This window comes from Mesoplodon densirostris, chromosome 14 (assembly GCF_025265405.1).
Source record: "Mesoplodon densirostris isolate mMesDen1 chromosome 14, mMesDen1 primary haplotype, whole genome shotgun sequence".
NCBI lineage: Eukaryota > Metazoa > Chordata > Mammalia > Artiodactyla > Ziphiidae > Mesoplodon > Mesoplodon densirostris.
In genome coordinates this window covers 32,007,495-32,028,897 of record NC_082674.1, presented here as the reverse complement: position 1 = coordinate 32,028,897, position 21,403 = coordinate 32,007,495, and the positions used below count along the sequence as shown (strand labels likewise).

The following is a 21,403-nucleotide window of genomic DNA, read 5'->3' as shown; positions in this document are numbered from 1 at the left end:
GGGATTATGGTTATAGTTATTTAAAGGAGTCTTTATTTTTTACAGACACAAACCAAACTATTTATAGATGAAATGATACAATGTCTTGAATTTGCTTCAAAAATAATACAGGAAAGGGAAGTTGGTGGGGGTGTGAAAAGCATGAGTAAATAATTACTGAAAATGGGTGATGGATGTTCGGGAGTTTATTATTTTATTTTACCTTCTTTGGTATGTTTCAAATTTTCCAGAATTTTTAAAAAATTAATTTAAAAGATCCAGCGGAGAAAAACCATAATCCTGTACATTTTGATCACATCGCATCATCTCTGCTGCCACCTCAGCAGCCCCCCAGTTATTTTCACGCAGCCTCCCACCCTTACCAAACCCAGAGGCCAGCTTTGGGATCAAAGTTCTCCCCGGATCGCTCACTCACTCCCACTCACTCACACTCACTCACTTTGAGCCTCTGGGACAGGCTCAAAGGTACCAGAACATCATCTGGTACCAAGGAGGACTCTCAGCTGGGAAACCAAACCCGGGAACCTGAACCGGTTTTCCAGTACTCTGGTAGCCATATGGGCCACCCAAGCCCAGCAGTGAGGGAAGAGAGTGTTTATCGTTAGTCTAAAGGCAGCCCCATCCTTCAGCCAACTCTAGGAACAGAGAGGTCCCTCCTTTCTCTCTCAGTAATGGTTCTGACATTTTAGTTCCTTTCAACCTCCAAGCAAATTGGATCTGAACACAGATGAACAGGAAGAGAAGTGACGAAAAGTCAGGGCTTTATTTTAATGCCGAGGTTTTTTTTCTTCCCCAATGCAGAATTCATATTAAAGAAACAGCAGGATGCCGACAGGAAACTGTAAGTAGAAATAACACTTAAAACAAGTCAGAACAGCAGGCGTATAGGTTGGTTTGTTTGTTAAATATATCGGATTTTATTTTCTAATGAATGCCCTAAGAAAGGGGGGAATCATTCTGACAGCTGTTTGAAACCAATTTTTTTTTTTTTTTGCGGTACGCGGGCCTCTCACTGTTGTGGCCTCTCCCGTTGCAGAGCACAAGCTCCGGACGCGCAGGCTCAGCGGCCATGGCTCACAGGCCCAGCCACTCCGCGGCCTGTGGGATTCTCCTGGATTAGGGCACGAACCCGTGTTCCCTGCATCGGCAGGCGGACTCTCAACCACTGAGCCACCAGGGAAGCCCTGAAACCAAATTCTAAGTCCTCTTAGAAAGATGATACGGAGCAGGAGCAATCAGATTTCCATGAAGCGAGAGGAGGTCTCCACCAGCCCCCGTCGTCGATCAGATCTGTGAAGCTTAATGATTTATAATCCTGTGGATGAGGATCTAAATTCCTGTTTTAACTGATGCCTGTGTTACTTGGTAGAGAAAGTCTTTTGCTCACTTATGGGGAAGGTACTGATCGAGACATACACAAAATGCACATGTAAGTTGCCCACATTTATAACAAGTAATCTGTAGCTCTTTTCTAGGTATGATATTCCCAGAGAGAACAAAGTATATTTGCCTTAGAGGAAAGTGTTAATTTTATCCAGATTAACTAGCTAAATGATTTACACAGTCATGAATCAGAAAGAAAGATATAACTTTTAAAATGATTTAAATGAGAAAGCAAAAAAACTATTTGGGGAGCAGGGGTGGGAGTGAATTAACTGACAAGAGTGTTTTTAAATTGCCCTAGGGGTGAATTAAGCCTCCTGCTTTTTTGTCAGAAATGAGTAATTAGTAAAAGGAAGCAGCATAGTTCACATCTTGGCACTTTTATCCAGAATTAAGGTTTCACATTATACATTCCCACTCTATGTGGCACTTTATAGTCTACCTACAAATACCTGCACATCCAGTCAAGGATACCTTGGAGATCAGGTCTATGCAGACAGAGCAGTCTGAATCATTTAGAACACAGTATGTGATGGATAAGATACAATAATTAAGGGAAAAAGCAGACTTGTCATCTAGATAATCCAAGTATCATCTCAGTTCCCAGAGGGATGGCCCTCCCTCCTCTTCCCTTCACCCAGATCACCTTCAAAACTCTGCTTTGAATGGTGCCTCCTACAGGAAGCCCTCCCTGGTTCACTGACCTAATCCTTTCATTTTGTTCCTCACCGCTACAAGTAGCATGTCTGTTTTTTGCACTTGGTCCGTAGTAGCTTATCTTATATCATTATTAAAGTGTTCCTTTGCCTTTGTGTCTTTATTTTATCTACCCCCTTATAGAGAAGTGCCTTAAGGACCCCACTGTGTCTTCCATTTGCTGGGTATTTCCCCAGGGTGCTCCCTGTCAGCAAGGAGGACTCACAGGAATGTTGCCTATCAACTGTGCACAGCCAGCATCAAACTGATGGCTTTGGCTTGGCTATCAGTCCTGTCTAAAAGTTTGGAGGGGGGGAAAATGTGAAATTATATAAATATATATATATATATTTTTGCAGTACACGGGCCTCTCACTGTTGTGGCCTCTCCCGTTGTAGAGCACAGGCTCCGGACGCGCAGGCTCAGCGGCCATGGCTCACAGGCCTAGCCGCTCCATGGAATGTGGGATCTTCCCAGACCGGGGAGCAAACCCGTGTCCCCTGCATCGACAGGCGGACTCTCAACCACTGCGCCACCAGGGAAGCCCTATATAAATAATTTTAATCAGATTCTTTTAAAATCTCCTGGAACCTGTTTCATTATCTGTTATGTAGAAATAATGTGAAATTTCCATCCCTCACCCTCCACCATGATTTTCTTTAAATTGGCTATTCTTGTTTTTTTTTTTTTTTTTTTTTTTTTGTTACGCGGGCCTCTCACTGCTGTGGCCTCTCCCCTTGTGGAGCACAGGCTCCGGACGCACAGGCTCAGCGGCCATGGCTCACGGGCCCAGCCGCTCCGCGGCATGTGGGATCCTCCCGGACCGGGGCACGAACCCGTGTCCCCTGCAGCGGCAGGCGGACTCTCAACCACTGCGCCACCAGGGAAGCCCTATTCTTGTTTTTTTTTTTGAATTGAGGGTTTCTTCAGGCTTGCTTGAATTTTACTAATCAACTCAAAACCCAGCCTGTGGGCTAGATGCAAGGCTGTGTCAGCAGAGATGCCAGCTCAGGGCAGCAGTGCTTCCTTCTCAAAGGGACTGGCTTGGCCACATTCCGAAGTTAATGCAATGTCTGTGGCTTGGGGGAGTTTGGCACAGTAAAGGGGTCTGAATTCCTACAGTCACTGACTCTGCAGTCCCTCTGGGGAGAAAGAAGGAAATGAAATTCTTTAACACATTCTCAAGTCCATGGAATTCTGGCAAAGAACAGACATGGTTAATTCAAGATGGAGCTGAATTAAGATAGAGCCAGAGATTGGGAATTGATTTCCCAGGGATTGACGTAAAATATTTTCTATTTGAAACATTTTCAAAATGGAATTTCTTACCCTCTCTTTATTAATATCCAATGTATTCAGGAACCTATCCTGAGGCTGTTTTAGCCAAGACATGTAGGCTTGCACTTAAGAATGAGTGTATGTTGGGATTTGGGAAGGGAGGAGAAACGCGCTGTGAAGAAATGCATCCCTTCTGCTTCCGAGAGCCAAGGAAAGAAATCCAATCTGCAAAATGTCTCTCATCAGCTTTCTTTCCACCAGCATCTCACAAAATTTCCTCAGAGTTTTCAAGAAAACTGGTGGAAGAGGTCATGCTGACGATGAGGGGCAGCTGTTGGCAAATCAGCTCAGGTGTGGAGTTAGGCAAGAAATCAGGGGCTAAGGCTCCATGCTCCCAATGCAGGGGGCCCGCGGTTCGATCCCTGGTCAGGGAACTAGATCCCACATGCTGCAGCTAAAGATCCCGCGTGCTGCAACAAGGATCCCGCACACGGCAACGAAGTTCCCATGTGCCGCAACTAAGACCTGGCACAGCCAAATATCTAGGTAGATGATTGATAGATAGATAGATAGATAACAGATAAATAGAAAATATTTTTTAAAAAAAGAAAGAAATCAGGCTAAGGGTTGGAACAACTAATGAAAGTGCTAAGAGCAGAATGTCCAGTTGACAGCACCGGTATGTATCCCAGTTGCCCAACTGTGATGATGCTGGGTAGTGGGAGAAGCCCAAGAATGGGAAACCAAGAGGTGGGAGCAGTTTCCAACTGTCCAGTGACCAGGTTCTAACCATCTCCCCAGCACCCATCAGCGGGGGCCTGGCAGTGTCTTGCTATGCCTTTCTAGACCTAGGGTCCCCCATCTGTAAAATACGCAGGGCCAGCTCCATGGGCATGCACTGGGCTTAGTGCTCCACTGTCACCATCTTGAAATTCTTAATAACAAGGGACCCCATATTTTCATCTTGCACTGGGTCCCACAAATTATGTAGCTGGTCATGGAACTAAAAGTAGGATATTAAGGGGTTCTAGTTAAATGAATTGATTCATTTATATTATTTTGTTTTAAGCTATCTATAAAATTATCCTATGAAATCAGGGTGATGAGAGGATGGGAACTAGAAAGAGACCACACTTTAAACAAGCTTTATTGGCAAATGGTGTGGTCTTGATCAAGAAGCTACTCCAATTAACTGACAAGGTTAGCTGAACTCCTCCATATAGATTAACTGTCAGCAATAAGATGCTGAGTTACTTACCAAACACGAAAATTTATACTCAAGGTATCTTAATCTCCTGGCTCTTTTGCTGTCAGGGGATGCTCATTCTAAACTATAATTCTCATTGAATAATACTACATAGAAAATGTATGGCTGTTTTAGTTTCTGGTGATTTTAGTTATATTAAGATCATAGTAATATTCACAATAAAAAGCAAACATTTATTAAAGACTGACTATGAGTAGGGACCTTTGTTAGGCTCTGGGATTTGAGATTTAGGGTTAGGATCAAAGTCGGGATTAAAGTTATAGGGGTTAGGATTAGGGTTAGGGGTTGGGATTATGATTAAGGCACAGTACCTGCCTTGGAGACATACTACACACAGAAACCTAGACAGACTATTCATGTGTATAAACAACATATACATGCTTGCACACACATACACACACTATAGAAAAAAAGAAGATTGGTTAAGGACCAGTGAGCCTCAGAATACTGCAGGAGTTCAGGGGAGGGCAATCTCAGGAAGCCAGTCTAAACCATCATGGTCCCCTTGGTGACAACAGGGTGGGCGTCATGGTATTCCCTGCAGCTGGTTCCTGTTCGAGTTTGGGAGTCACCGTTGAGTCAATGAATATGTGGTGACATCACTTCCCGGGAGGCTCTGGCTAGTCCTATGGAGACCCAGAGGTGAACAAGCTGAGGCTCTGGCCTCCACACAGCTCCAACCCAAGGGAACGAGGAACACAGATGTGTGACAGACGCCTCTCCGTGACCACCAGCCCCGCCCCCTGCAGCTGAGCGACAGGAGGACTCTCAGAGAAGATGCTTCAATGTAATTCTCTTTGGGCTATTGATGGAGACAGTTGGAAAACAAGAAAAACATCAATCAGGGGAATCAAAAGAAGCAACCTGCCATCAGTAGGAGCGCACCAGGGAATGGTGAGGTGAGAATGTGACTTAAGATAGAGGCTCGGGCCTCCCTGGTGGCGCAGTGGTTGAGAGTCCGCCTGCCGATGCAGGGGATACGGGTTCGTGCCCCGGTCTGGGAGGATCCCATATGCCGCGGAGCGGCTGGGCCCGTGAGCCATGGCCGCTGGGCCTGCGCATCCGGAGCCTGTGCTCCGCAACGGGAGAGGCCACAACAGTGAGAGGCCCACATAACGCAAAAAGGAAAAAAAAAAAAAAAAAAAAAAAGATAGAGGCTCGGGTTTTACTCATTAGCTGGCTGCCAGGTAGTCCCAAGATCTTCCCAATCCTATTTGCTCAGATTGACAATCACAAAAAATGTTACCTGACATTTCTAAAAGTAAAGAAATATGCAGCATCATTTTGCTTTGCTTTAAACAACTCTGATTTTTAAAATCCAAAGAGATAAATCACTGAAGAATCCCTGACTTTATAAAATGTCTCAATACAAGATGGCCTTAAAAAGGAAATTCCCACAGTAGTACATTTTAGGTAGAATTTGACTTCCACCCAAAAAATTTATATGCAACATGGAAGCAGCCCATCTACTATATAAAGTCAGGTAGGCTTGAAGTTGATCCAAGTCATAAAAAAAATATGAAGCAGTCATTCTTCACCAAGATTATTCAATTGAGAAATCTGGAAGAGCAATCTAAACAACAATCTTCCTGTCAGTGGCTATATTATTAGACTGCAGCTTTCCAGTTTCCTGTATGTTGACAGGAAGCTGATCTCCTGAAGTAGAAAGAATAAGACAATGTATACCCGTGGGATCATTTCTTCAGCCCCATTAAATGTTAGTCAGGGCCAGTTTGTCTACACACAGCCCCTTCCACTGCAGAGAAAAGTCTGAAGTAACAGATTGGCACACAGGGATTTCCAGGAAAGTTCTAGAATGAAGTATTTAAATGATGACTTGTGAGCACTTAGAAATTGAGAAGTGATCACTGATTTGTATTTTCTTGAGCAGCCATCCTAAATGATTGATGAAAAGACTCATGTGAAGCCAGAAGGAGGGCCCTAATAGAATATCACAGGGCTCTTCCCTGCTCAACTTTTTTTTTTTTTTTTTTGCAGTACGCGGGCCTCTCACTGTTGTGGCCTCGAACCCGTGTCCCCTGCATCAGCAGGCAGACTCTCAACCACTGAGCCACCAGGGAAGCCCCCTGCTCAACATTTTATCAACTCCTAGAATAAACATTTGGAAAGCCCTTTTATCAAAATCATGTGGTACACAAAGCTGGAAGGCTAACATATTAGGTAGCAGAATCTAGATTCAAAGAGTTTCAGTAGTATGGAAGAAAGAATCAAAACAAACAAAATATAGTTTATAAGGGATAAATGTAAAATTTTACATTTAGAATTTTATATAAAGGAAAAAAATCTGGCTTGATGGAAAAGGTCATGTGACAGAGAACTAGGTGTCTTGGCTGGACACAGGTTTTACATGGGCCCTTAATGAAATATAGATATTAAAAACAACAACAAAACACTAATGGATTCTTGGCAGTTAACATTTATTTCCTCCTTGGTTATCAAGGATTCTTATTTTCTTTATACTCTTCTGAACTTTTCCAAGTTTTCTACAATAAGCATATGCTATTTTTATGAACAGACAAAAATTACTCTTAGTCTTTGAAAATATTTGAATGACTGTCTATGGAAGTTGGAGCAGGCTATTCTGGATAGTTTTAGAGGCTGGAACTAGGAAAAATGGCTAGTATCCAGTTCACAGTGGAGTGAATTCCTACTCCTGGAAGTGTCCACATAAACGTTGGCTAACTACAAAGGTAGCATAGCATAGCATGGTGGCTAAAAGCTCTGGTTCTGACAATGGCCTGACAATGGGTTCAAATCCTGACTGTGCCCCTTATTACTTGTATGACTTAGACAGGCATTCCACTATTTCTCCATCTATGAAAGATGCATGATGGTAACTGTACCCTTATGGTTACAAAGGATTCAATGGGTTCATCTGTATCAATGTTCTTAAGACAATAACTGGTCTATGCTCAATAAACGTTAGCTACTAGTATCTGTCAGAAGTGGTACAGAAAGGATGTCTGCTTCGCTTGAGAAATTAAACTAAATGATCACCAAGGGTTCCCTGCAATTCCATGATCTTATTGTTCTAGATGGGAGATTGCCCCCCTCAGGTGGTACTCTCTTATTACCTAAGTCTGAAGTTCTGAACAGAATCCTGATAATAACAAAATTATTGCAGAAGAGGAAGTGTCCACAGGAGGATGCCATCCAAAGGTCATGCAGAATCTCATGAATTTCCTTACCAATAATAGAAAGGAGACCCAGCAATGGCACTGGACATGTAAGCCAAATTCATGATTGAGGTTCCAATGACTAGAAAAAAGATAGGGCATGGGTGAAACAGTCAGAAGAAAAGGGAGCCAAAGGAATTACAGTAAACAAAAGTCTATGTTCATTTATTTATTCATTCATTCATTTGTTCAACAAATGCATTTACCAAGCATCTTCTATGTATGTACTAGGCACTGTGCTGGCTCTAGGCACAGAAAACCAGGCAAAGTCCCTACCCTCATGGAGTCTACAGTCAGTGGGAAGTTTATTTGAACCAAATAGTCATACCAATAAATATAAAATTACAGCCATGATCAGCATATGAAGGAAAAGTACCCAGGGTCATATGGTAGAGATTTGCCCTGGGTATAGAGGTCAGGGAAGATAGCCCTGGGGAAGCCATGACTAAGCTAAGATTTGAAGAAAGGGGGGAAGTTACAAGATGAAGAGGGGCAAAAAGCAACTGGGGAGGGGAAGCATAGCAAGTAAAAGGAAGTGAAAGAAGACCAGAGTGACTGGTGTGCAGGAAGCATGGTGGAGCATGGTTTGAGATAGAGCTGTATGGGTGCAGGGCCTGTTAAGAATATTGTACCCTAAAATAATGGAAAGGCATTCAAGTATTTTAACCATTTTCAGGTGGCGTAGGGGTGGACATGAAGATCAGGTGAAGAAATCACTCTGGATACATTGTGAGAGGCAAAGGTTAAAATGGCTGCAGATAGACCAGTAAGGAGGCTTTTACAGCAATCTAGGTGAGAGATGATGGTAGCTTAGGATAGTGGGAAAGGACAAAGGGAGAGGAGTATGGATTCAGGAGAGGTTTAGAAGGCAAAATTGAATGTGAAGGGTAAAGCAGAGGAAAGGGTCCTGGAGCCTCCAAGTTCTGGCCTGCTTAACCCTTCAGTGAGATAGGGAGCAATGAAGAGATTTGAAGTGGGGCTGGGGGAGATCAAAAACTTGGTTTTGGGACAAAACTATAATTCATGAAGATACATGCACCCCTATGTTCATAGCAGCACTATTCACAATAGCCAAGACATGGAAGCAACCTAAACGTCCATTGACAGATAAATGGATAAAGAAGATGAGGTACGTATTATATATACAATGGAATACTATTCAGTCATAAAAAAGAATGAAATAATGCCATTTGCAGCAACATGGATAGACCTAGAGATTATCATACTAAGTGAAGTAAGTCAGAAAGAGAAAGACAAACACCATATGATATCACTTATATGTGGAATCTAAAATACGTCACAAATGAAGCTATCTATGAAACAGAGACAGACTCACAGACATAGAGAACAGACTTGTGGTTGCCAAGGGGGAGGTGTGGGGGAGGGATGGATTGGCACTAGCAGATGCAAACTATTATATATAGGATGGATAAACAACAAGGTCCTACTGTACAGCACGGGGAACTATATTCAATATCCTGTGATAAACCATAATGGAAAAGAATATTAAAAAAGAATGTGTATATATATGTATAACTGAGTCACTTTGCTATTCAGCAGAAATTAACACAACATTATAAATCAACTATACTTCAATTTAAAAAAGTAAAATTGGAAAAAAAGAGTTTGGTTTTGGATGTGTTACATTTTAGATGTCTGTGAGACTTCCCAAGTGGAAATGTTAAGTAGGAAGTTGGATACGTGGGTCTAGAGCTCAGAGGAGAGATCTAGGCTGGGGAAACATTTTTGGCATGAATAAAATATAGAATAAGGAGAGAAGAGTGTCCAGGAGTGAGCCTTGGGTATTTTAATATTATTGACCTGAGAAGAATAGATAAGGCTACAAAGGAGATAGCAAATTGACCTGTGACCTGTGATAGACAGTGACCTGAGGAGTGAGTGGGAAGTGAGCAAATAGAGTCCACAAGTATATGCTTTCTAGAAGTCTCTAGAAAGGGGAGAAGAGAATGTGATGGTTTGAGAAGAATGTACGGTTGGGATACGGTTGTCTCCACTCATCCCACTCCCCTCTCAATGGGCGTCTTGAGTATGCTTTAAAGCTGACAAGAAGAATCCAGTTGAGAAGAGACTGCAAATAAAAGCGTGAGTAGAGAACATGCAGCACCACAGCGGGATAAGGGGCTAAAAAGGATACATGGCCAGGGACTTGCCTTTTGGCCAGGGAGATGACGCAGGAAGAACTGCCTGGTCACAAGGTGGTCACAAATAGTAGGACTCGATGTTAGGACAATGCTGGTGGGGAATGAAGCAGCTGGGATCAAAGCTCTGTGTTTCTCCCTGGTTTAGGCTTCCAAGCCAAATATTTGTGAGAAATTGGTACGGTACTACCAAGAAGTCTTAGCTCAGGTATCCCAGAGATTGGGTCCTTGCCCCAAATAGAAATAGCAGTGGTCCCTGTGGGTGGGAGTTCTTAGGGTTCTCCTCTGAGTTGAAATCCAGACCAATTATTATCTGAGGAAATGATATCAGGCGTGTTTCCTCATTCAGGTCACAAGATTATTTCCCAGAACCATAATATTTTGCAAATGAAGAAACTGAGCTGCATCCCTAGCTATGGCTCATCTCAACCAGAATGGAAGAATTTGGAGTTTGCACGAGTCCAACTTTCCAGTGTTTTCTAAAGTATAGAATACCAACATGGCATGAAGCCATCGTCTGAGACAGTGTCTTTAGACACCCACTCCCAGGCCTTATGAAGTCACAGCAGCGAAGGAAATCCAGTTTGTCGTGAGCATCTGCTAGGTGCCAGGCTGTGTGTCAGTCTCGTTGGCAGGCATTATCTCATTTAATCCTCCTAACAGTCTCTGACTTCTGGATCTGAGCTTCTACCCAAGAAAAGAGAAATCCGCTTTGCCACCTTTCTGAGAGCTCCAGGCTGGTTCTTTTACTTCCCTGGTGGCCTTCATGTATGGCTCCAGGCTAACCCGGCCTGCCAGGCCCATGACAAAGTAGATTTTTGAGCTTATGGCAGCACATTTCCCTGAGCTTTTCCATAATTCTCCCAGCCAACCCAAGTGCCAGGAAAGGTCTGTATTTTTATCTCAACTTTCCTTTCTTCCAAGTTGTGTTCCAGACAAATATTTGTGGTCATTGCCCAATGAGACCAAAGTACACAAATGTCATGTGCTAATTAAAAAAAAAAAAAGATAAAAGGCAGGAGGAAGGATTTTCTGAGTACTTACCAGAGACCTAATACATTATTTTTTAAGCCAACAACCCAAGCTTAATTCCAACCTGCACTGTCAAAATCCTTTCATCTCTCAGTTGACAGAACCAGAGCAAGCCACTGAGCAGGGCTTCTAGGAGGAAGTGAGGTTTCCAGCAAATAGAAGGCAAACTTCTTCTCCTCTCCATTTCTCAAAGACACATTTCGTCTGTGCTTGGCCACTAGGGACACTTAGGATCAACACTTTCCTTGTCGCTAGTCACCCTACCATAACTGCAACACCTCCTATGAGAATATCTCCCTAATCAGCTTTTATGTTCTGAATTTCCATAAATTTATCTTGGTATCTGGTTTTTCCCAGTTTTATAATCAGGTGATATAAGCATACGTAGAATGCTGACCACTGACCCCAGACTCATAAAAGCAATCCCTAAACAGTTTGTTCCTAAGAAACAGCAGCTCCGATCCCAAAGGATACTCCTTCACAGGGCAAATAAACATGATGTGTCTGTAATTCCAGAGTGCCCTGAGGATTGCTGAAGTGGGTCAGGGATTCAGATGGCTGCCCCATTCCCATCTGGGAGGAATTCCTGCTTCCTTCCCTCTCCAACCTTTGTCTGCCTGCCCCCAACTCCCCACACTTCCTCCGAGTAAAAATGAGGGAGGCTTTCCTCCTCCAAGTTTGCACCCACCTGTCCCTGAGTTCAGTAATGAATCAATCAATAACAATGTACTGAATACCAGCTACATGGGAGACTAGGTTACCTTTCATTACCTCTGTCTGCATAGCTCATTAAGGATGAGGAACATAACTCTTTGAAAACACATACTGTAGAAATGCTGAATAATAATGATAACTATTAATAACACATCAGCCTAAGTGGAAATCGAGTTTTACTCAGGTGGATAAAATTACCTGCAGAGTACAATACACCTAAAGTGAGTCAGCACCCAGACACTTGTGCTGTTCGTAACAGTGATATTCTTTATTCAGTCTGTAAGTCACACCTGGCATTCAAAGCCTGTTTCTCAAACGCAAGGCCCTTGAAAGCTTTTCCTTTTTAATATATATGTGCCATTGTCTTTTTCACTAGAATAATTTCGAGTTACGGGTTCTTTTCCCAACAAGATCAGGTAGGAAAAAAATGTTGATGTGAACTTATTGTGTGTTGAATTCATTCTTTTCTTCCTTCAGCGAGCATGTGCTGCAGGCCTGCTATGCTTCAGGCATTAGGCCAGGCACTGAGCTACCAGGGTGAGCAAGACACAGTTATGCCCACAAGTTGCTTACAGTTTAGCAGGTACCTACCCAAATTACAGCAACTGTTACAGATGCCATAACAGACGTCTGTGAAGTCATTATGGTAGGGGCCCAAAAAGCCGTTAAGGTGGGTTCTACCTATGAAAGGTCATAAAAGACTTTACAGAAGAGATGGAAAACAATCGCTTGGCCAAAAATGCATACCATTTCAGATTCACATTCAAGCATCATGTTCCAATGCATTTTGTCATTAAGTGACTAATCTCTCTAAATACAAAAGAATTTGTTATTTCTGGCAGAAATGATAGTCAAGCTTAGGAACTGCGGTACTGGCTCGATCAATATGTGAGATGTTTTTAATTGAGGTCTGTGGTTTGTATATTCTTCTATAGAACAATCCACAATTGCTGTCAAATTTTTCTATTCTCAGCTGGCTGATATACAAATAAAATAAAGCAACACTTTCAACCCATTCTGCAAAAATCTTCTGGCCCAGTATCTACTAAAGTTGTACATCCTAGAGTAGTGACTTCACTATTTAAAATATATCTGGTGAAATTTGAATAAGCTCTGCAGTTTAGTTAATAGTTTTGTACCAATGTTAATGTCTTCATTTGGAAAATTGTACTACGGTTGTATAGATGTTAAAATTGGGTGAGGGAATATATGGGAAAGCTCTGTACCAGTTCTGCAACTTTTCAGTAAATTTAAAATTAGTTCAAAATAAAAAGTAAATAATACATGTGTGCGCGTACAGATGCATTTACATTTTTTATGAGATCAATGCTACACAAAGTGTGTTCCACAAATTCTTTTTCTTTGGTGGGGGGCTTTGAGTCACCCACCCATGAGGTCTTTTCTACAAGCAGTTTCTTTTATCTCCATGAAGATTTTATTTATAAAGTGCAGCTTATTTATAAAGTGCAGCTGTTAATATTCACTTTTTTTTACTTTACATTTTTTAAACACTTTTTAAAAAATAAATTTATTTTATTTATTTTTATTTTTGGCTGTGTTGGGTCTTCGTTGCTGTGTGTGGGCTTTCTCTAGTTGCAGCAAGTGGGGGCTATTCTTCGTTGCGGTGCACGGGCTTCTCATTGCGGTGGCTTCTCTTGTTGTGGAGCACGGGCTCTAGGCACGCAGGCTTCAGTAGTTGTGGCACATGGGCTCAGTAGTTGTGGCACATGGGCTCAGGAGTTGTGGCTCGCAGGCTCTAGAGCACAGGCTCAGTACTTGCGGCACACGGGCTTAGTTGCTCCGCGGCATGTGGGATCTTCCTGGACCAGGGCTCGAACCCGTGTCCCCTGCATTGGCAGGCAGATTCTTAACCACTGCATTACCAGGGAAACCCTACTTTTTTTTTTTAATTGAAGTATAGTTGATTTACAATGTTATGTTAGTTTCAGGTGTACAGCAAAGTAATTCAGTTACATATTATATATATCAAAGAATATATATAATATGTATTATATATATAAGAATATGTATTTTTTTCAGATTATTTTTCCATTATAGGTTATAATAAGATACTGAGTATCGTCCCCTGTGCTATACAGTAGGACATTGTTATTTATCTATTTCATATATAGGAGTGTGTATCTATTAATCCCAAACTCCTAATTTATCCCTCCCCTCCTCAATATCAAAAATAAACCAAGCAACCCAGTCAAAGAACGGGCAGAAGACCTAAACAGACATTTCTCCAAAGAAGACATACAGATGGCTAACAGGCACATGAAAAGATGCTCAACATCACTAATTATTAGAGAAATGCAAATCAAAACTACAATAAGGTTATCACCTCACACCGGTCAGGATGGCCATCATCAAAAAGTCTACAAATAATAAATGCTGGAGAGGGCGTGGAGAAAAGGAATCCTCCTACACTGTTGGTGGGAATGTAAATTGGTAGAGCTATTATGGAGAACAATATGGAGGTTCCTTAAAAAACTAAAAATAGAGTTACCATATGATCCAGCAATCTCACTCCTGGGCATATATCCAGAAAAGGTGAAAGCTCTAATTTGAAAAGACACATGCACCTCAGTGTTCATAGCAGCACTATATATAAAAGCCAAGACATGGAAGCAACCCAAATGTCCATCAACAGATGAATGAATAAAGAAGATGTGGTATATACGTACAATGGAATATTACTGAACCGTAAAACAGAATAAAATAATGTCATCTGCAGCAACATGGATGGACCTAGAGATTATCATACTAAATGAAGTCAGACAGAGAAAGACAAATATCATATGATATCACTTATATGTGGAATCAAAAAAATGATACAAATGAACTTATTTACAAAAGACTATTATTACTATTACTAATCAGACTATTACTAATCAGATAAACTAAATATGGAAACTGAAAGCAAGCGTTTAGAAACTTTTATAACAATTTAACATTTCCACAATATTTAAGCATATGATTGTTTTCCTAAAAATTTATTTTTATTGCATTTTTTAAAAGTATCAATCTATATTAGTCAGAGTTCTCCAGAGAAACAGAATCAACAGGATGTGTGTGTGTGTATGTGTGTGTGTGTGTGTTTATATATACAGAATTCCTTCTTGCTCAGGGGAGTTCAGTCTTTGTTCTATTAAGGCCTTCAACTGATTGGATAAGGCCCACCCATACTATAGAAGCAATCTGCTTTATTCAACTACTGATTTAGCTGTTAATCTCATCTAAAAAACCACTTTCACAGAAACATCCAGAATAATGTTTGACCAAATGTCTGGGCACCCTGGCCTAGCCAAGTTAACACAAGTTATCACATAGTCCATGACAGATTGGAAGACAGTTTAAGAAGCATTGTACAAGACAACTTTTAATAGTCGACCAAATAGTTCCATTAATAAAAAACATTCAGACTAAGAATGTTCATTTTATGTGGAAACAGGGGAACCACTGTGAGCAGTGCCCTGAATGGTCTGGGGGAAAAAAACTGAATCACTTTTCTATACTCACCATTGAGCTTAAGCCATTAAAATCCACCTTTGCCCTTTGAGACAGTGTGTATAGCTCTAATCTTGAGGTTTCCAAACTTTCCCAATTCACAGCATCTTAGTGTCTCAGTAATTTTTTCACAGAGCACCTAGGCCAAAAGAAAAAAAAACCTAACATAAATCTCATTTATCCAGTAGAAAGTTCCCGACAACTTAGCCATTTGAAAATATAATACACATAAATTGAAAGAAAAAATATTTTTATTTTGTTCTTAACCACAGTTATTTATAAAAGGATATGTATGCCAGGCATTGAACATCGTCTCTCAAACCTTGGAACCTGTATAGACACCACCACTTATTCACCTCGTGTTCACACTGATTTTCACTTACTACTTGCATTTTATAACAGCTGCTGAAAATCCAGCTTCTCAAAGATAAGACATCTTTGAAAGGAGTGCAGCACAATCTAATGTTGAAACTGTGAACGAACTTGACCAAGTAGTTCACCTGGTGGCCAACAGATGTCAAGCATCACCACATCTCCCTCAACATTTAGCCTATGCCACGGGACGTCCATGAGTTTGCTGCGGAGTCCTGGGCAACTAGCGCATAGTTTGGGATTCCTGGCTCTATTCTTTTTCCATTTTTGATTCTGTTCTCCCATTTGTAAAATATAAGCACCCACTTTAAGTGTCTAGCAACTACCTCTGTTAAAGTTGGGATTAAGCAGAATATAACATTTACTGTCATGTTATAACTCCGACCTTTCACTGCTAGCACTCAAGAAGCTGTGTATTCCATCCTCTGTTCTTTGTCTCTGGTAAAGGCTGTAGAGGATGAGAAGGCTCCCAATGGCCAGGCATCCCAAATATGTGTCTTGGAGAACAGAACAAAATCTTTTGCTCTGTTATACATTTAAATAAAAATACAGTTTTTAACCAAGCTCATAAATAAAAATAGAGAACAGATGGGTGGTTCCTGGGGGAGTGAGGGAAGGGGACAAAATGGGTGAAGGAGGTCAAAAGGTACAAACTTCCAGTTATAAAATTAATAAGTCATGGGTATATAATATACAGTGTGGTAACTACAGTTAATAATACTATATTGCATATTTGAAAGTTGCTAAGAGAGTAGATCTTAAAAGTTTTCATCACAAGAAAAAAAATGTTGTAACTATGTTTGGTGATAGATTTAACTAGACTTATCATGGTGATCATTTTGCAATATATACAAATATCGAATCATTATGTTGTATACCTGAAACCAATAAAATGTTACATGTCAGTTATACCTCAGTTTAAAAAAGAGAATACAGTTTTTAACTCATGATGTTATCTTTTAACAGATCATTAGATCAAGACTGAAAGCAGTACAAAAATAGGTAGAATTTGGTACCTTTCTCCTAATTTTTAACCATTCTCAATCACATTTTAATCTAATCCTGATTTTTCTTTCCAATTATATTTATTTCACTCACCCTAAATTCCTGTCCCTTGGGTCATGTAAATGGCTCTAACAGGAGTACTTTGGGACTTAAGCATGGCTTGAAATCAAAGCCTTTGTTTTTTCATCTGGGTCAATATGTTCTCTTCATCATTACAGTTGTCGTCATCATCATAATATGAACAATTTATCCTATTTGGCTAGTACCAACATTCGGAGAGATGGCTTCCCTCTGCGTCCTGTTTCTAGCTTTTCCTGGCTCCTTTTCCATAGGCAGAGGCAAGGGGAGAAAGAGAGAGACTCATATATCTTACACTAGGGGGCTTCCCTGGTGGCGCAGTGGTTGAGAATCTGCCTGCCAATGCAGGGGCCATGGGTTCAAGCCCTGGTCTGGGAGGATCCCACATGCCGCGGGGCGGCTGGCCCCGTGAGCCACAATTACTGAGCCTGCGCGCCTGGAGCCTGTGCTCCACAAGAGAGGCCGCGATTGTGAGAGGCCCGCGCACCGCCATGAGGAGTGGCCCCCACTTGCCGCAACTAGAGAAAGCCCTCTCACAGAAACGAAGAGCCAACACAGCCATAAATAAATAAATAAATAATTTTTTTTAAAACGGCAAAATTCATATATCTTACACTCCCTGCAAGATTGTCTCTTCCTGGCAACAACAAAAAAGACTTTCTCTTTCTCTGCCTCTCTCTCTCTCCCCACTCCTTTTCATAAAGATCCCCTATGTTGGGCTTCCCTGGTGGCGCAGTGATTGAGAGCTCGCCTGCTGATGCAGGGGACATAGGTTCATGCCCTGGTCCAGGAAGATCCCGCATGCCGCGGAGCGGCTGGGCCCGTGAGCCATGGCCGCTGAGCCTGTGTATCCGGAGCCTGTGCTCCTCAACGGGAGAGGCCACAACAGTGAGGGGCCCACGTACCGCAAAAAAAAAAAAAAAAAAAAAGATCCCCTATGTTCTTTTATCTACTGTCTATTACCACCTTCATATAGTTGATACAACCTACCTCTGATATTAAGCTACTGCCTTGTAATGGAAACTACATTCCATCGCCAAGGATAAATCCAAGCTTATCAGAACATACTTTTTAAAGCATGTTTCATAACAAACAGCACACAATTGTAGATAGCGGCACAGAGCCACCGGGACTCCAGAACAGGTATCTGATGCCAGAACGCAGGAGAACAGTGCCCTTCACTGCTGCTCCCATTTCACCCAGCCTGATGTTGAACTCCCTCCTTCCTTCTTGCTGGAGATTTTCTATAAACCAGATGTCAACAAATATATTGGATTTTTTATACTTTAATCTGTTTAACATTTCGAAAGTGTTGAAAGAGTTGGGCACATTATTCATTTCAACTATAGCTACTTTCTGATTACCTGGGGAAGGGATTAGCAGGATACCTGTGTGAAGCAAGGTATCCCAGAAGCCACCTCACTGGGTTTAAAATCTAACTGGTACACAGCCGTCAGTGGGAAGACTGATGGAGGGCGTTCAGTAAAAATTAAGAGCCTAGGAAACGCACAGGCCCCCGGGCCAGAACAAAGCAACTGAATGATGGTTCCACCTGGGAGTCGAGGTGGGAGGTTTTCCCTGCCATGCTCCTGGGGACAAAAGTGAAGTCAAAACTTCCTTGCAGGGCTTCCCTGGTAGCGCAGTGGTTGAGAATCTGCCTGTCAATGCAGGGGACACGGGTTCGAGCCCTGGTCTGGGAAGATCCCACATGCCGCAGAGCAACTGGGCCCCTGAGCCACAATTACTGAGCCTGCGCGTCTGGAGCCTGTGCTCCGCAACAAGAGAGGCTGAGACAGTGAGAGGCCCGCGCACCGCGATGAAGAGTGGCCCCCACTTGCCACAACTAGAGAAAGCCCTCGCACAGAAACAAAGACCCAGCACAGCAAAAATAAATTAATTAATTAATAAAAAAAAAAAACTTCCTTGCAGCAGTGATGAATTCCTCATCAGAGGGCCTCCCGCTTTTGCCGAGCTGATTTCGTGAGTGGTAAATGAAGTGGTCCTCAAAGAGAGAGCTGATAGAGGAGGAAACAGGAAAAGCACAACCGAATCCCCAAACATGCCCCGCATAGTGAAACGAGGAACTTTCAGAAGTGATGAGAGAGACCAGTCCAACCCCAGCTCTGTCTCAGACACGTTTTCTTCCTTCCTGACTCATCAGGTTTCTTTAGGAAAGCCTGGTGAGAAGGGATTAGGAAGCAGGCAAGGGAGCCAGCCTTTTCTGGCAACATGCGGCTTTGTGATTTCAGATTCTGCAAGTCTTCAAGAACAGCCTCGGTATGCTAGCATTCTAGGCTGGAGGCCAGCAACAGTACAGCTACAGTGAAGCGCATGAGATGCCTGGTGCTGTCAGCCAGAGACCCAAGGACTTTCCTGGGGCTGCACCTCTCTGGAATCTTGAAGCTATCGCGAGAGGTTTGCCTTCTTGAAAGGTGTAAATGTCACCAGCCAGGAGTGGCAACCTTCTTGAAATGCGCAAACGTCACCAGCCAGGAGTGGCAGATGCCGAGAGGCATCTGAAAACAGATCTCCATCTGGTAATGGGTTAGGCTTCCTGGGACACAGATTAGAATAGTTTGAAATAAAGCGACGGAAGCACCGGTTTGGCTTTTCACATATTGTTATGGTCTCTGGGTCATTTCCTGCCTTTGGAATTTATTTCCTTTCCAGGTTCAGCAGAACCCAATGAATACAAGAAAGAGATTGGGAGTTTTCTTCGCCTGGGGCCCAGCAGAGGGGTAGCTCTGTATCTGTGAACTTTTACCTCTGAGGTGGGTGCCTCTTCCCATCTGCTCTCACTGAGCCCGGTAGGAGGGAAGCTTTAGGAATGGAACAATACATGGGGAAGGGAGCCATCTCCAGTTAAGTCAGATGAATCCTCTAGTTCCTAGAAAACAAAAAGGGAAAGAATCGATTGGGAGGGTGCAAAGGATGCCTTATGGGGGGGAGCTCTTTACTATCGGTATCCCATTCAGGGAGGGACACAGCCCCTCTCGGAAGGAGGCCGACACCAGCTCCATGTGGTTAGGTACTGAGGACAGGTTGCTTCCCAGCCATGACCTGTTTTGTTTTATTTTACTAACCTTCGTTTCCCACTTTGTCCCCCCAGAGATTTAACGTAGCAACAACTGTCTTCCGGGCAGCATTTTAATGCTCATTCTGGGCACTTTGAAGCTGATGTGAATCCTTATTGCAAAATTTCTCCGCAGCTCCCAGTATGCCCTGAACAGCCACTGTAGTTCTGCAGTGCAGGGACGCCCCGGAGGTCAGGGTGAACCTTGTAACTCAGAGGGCTGTTAAGAGCTGGTCAAAACTTAATGCAGAGGCTGCTGCCACTGCCGTTTCTCTAAGTCTGAAAAGGTTTGTCTCTCTGGAGAGTGATCCACAGTCACAAGTTCCTTCTGAAAAGCCAGCTCATGCAGGCCTTGCCGTCAGGAGGAAGCTCGTGGAGTCTGTTCACATGTCCACAGCCCATCTCTCTCTAGGCTGAGAGATCAGAGTTCACAGCTTTAGAGGAAGGGCTGATTTTTGCCCCAATCCTCAGCCTAAGCACAGCTAAACTGGCAGCAAGTGCCCTGTCAGTGCAAAGGAAGGGGCAGCTGGTGATCATCCTTTATCCTGGTGGCCCCTCCCCCATCCCCAGAAACAAGAACCAGAACACTCTCCCCTCCCCAACTGCCTTGACAGGAAGCCAGGTTACCACTGTGGCTCAGTGTCCACAGAAATGGTCTGTGACCTTCACAGTGATGTTTCCAACATTGAGGAAGTTCCAGGGGAAGTAAGTAAGTGGCTAGGGACAGAGTTGGCTCTATAAATAAGCAGCGTCAGAAACACCTGTACGGTATGATTTTCAAAGCAATGAGAAGTCTGCTGAAGAGCCCCATTCTTCCTCTACAAAAGAGCACTCTGGAGGATTAAGGCATTGTGTTTCCATGTAAAAGTGTAACCTGGGACTGGTTAACTTTCTAAGCCTTTGCTTTTAAACTTTAGAGAGTCTTGATTGCACAGGTCTGGCAGGAGGCCAGGGATCTGCATATTTTATCAAGCCCACCTGCTGATGCTGGTACAGGTGGTCTATGGACCATACTTTGTAAAACTATGCTGAGGGAATTGTGAATTATTGTCATATTAACATGGACTAACTGGTAATACCTGGATTCCAGGCCAGGCTTTGGCGCTCTGTGTGGGCAAGATAGTTTAATTCTCGGAGATTGAAGGCCTCAGGACCAGATGGTGACCGCTATAAATTTAGTTGGAGGCTGGTTTCTAAATTATGGCTCAAAAGCCTGCAAAGTATGAGGATTGGTCCACAGGGTCAAAGAGGGCAGGACGTCTGCAGCATGTCCTGAATACTCACTGAAGTTCTGTGGTGCAGAAAACCCCAGAGGCCCAAGAGGACCCTCTGACCTCAGGGCAGGGCTGCAGTCCTGATATCCTACATCTTGGGGTACAAGAACTGAAGGAATAGATATATCTCCTTTCCTTGACCTCAGCCATTTCAAAATGGGAAAAAGGAAAAGGGAGAAAATAGATTTATTCAGTGCTTTATATGCCTTTATATCTGTTAAATCCTCAAGTAGCCCTAGTATCATTAGTCCCATTTTGAAGATGAGAAAATTGAGGATTAAAGATGTTGCACAACATAGTACTTCAGCTATACTTCAATAAAAAATAAATTTAAAAAATCACAACATTGTGATTCAACTATACTT

The 21,403-nt window shown here is 42.6% G+C and overlaps 2 long non-coding RNA genes across 2 annotated transcripts in view; both read right to left on the bottom strand.

The window, feature by feature from the left end:
- Positions 1-15,370, bottom strand: part of LOC132502136 (uncharacterized) — a 45,117-nt gene extending 29,747 nt beyond the window's left edge. The window contains exon 1 of the long non-coding RNA XR_009534398.1: positions 15,249-15,370. This is a non-coding gene — a long non-coding RNA (uncharacterized LOC132502136). The remainder of the gene's footprint in view (positions 1-15,248) is intronic.
- A 1,064-nt stretch (positions 15,371-16,434) lies between these two features.
- The window catches only part of LOC132502135 (uncharacterized), a 74,528-nt gene continuing 69,559 nt past the window's right edge, over positions 16,435-21,403 (bottom strand). Inside the window, exons 3-4 of the long non-coding RNA XR_009534397.1 lie at positions 19,456-19,578; positions 16,435-16,486 (exon numbers count right to left, since the gene is read on the bottom strand). This is a non-coding gene — a long non-coding RNA (uncharacterized LOC132502135). The remainder of the gene's footprint in view (positions 16,487-19,455; positions 19,579-21,403) is intronic.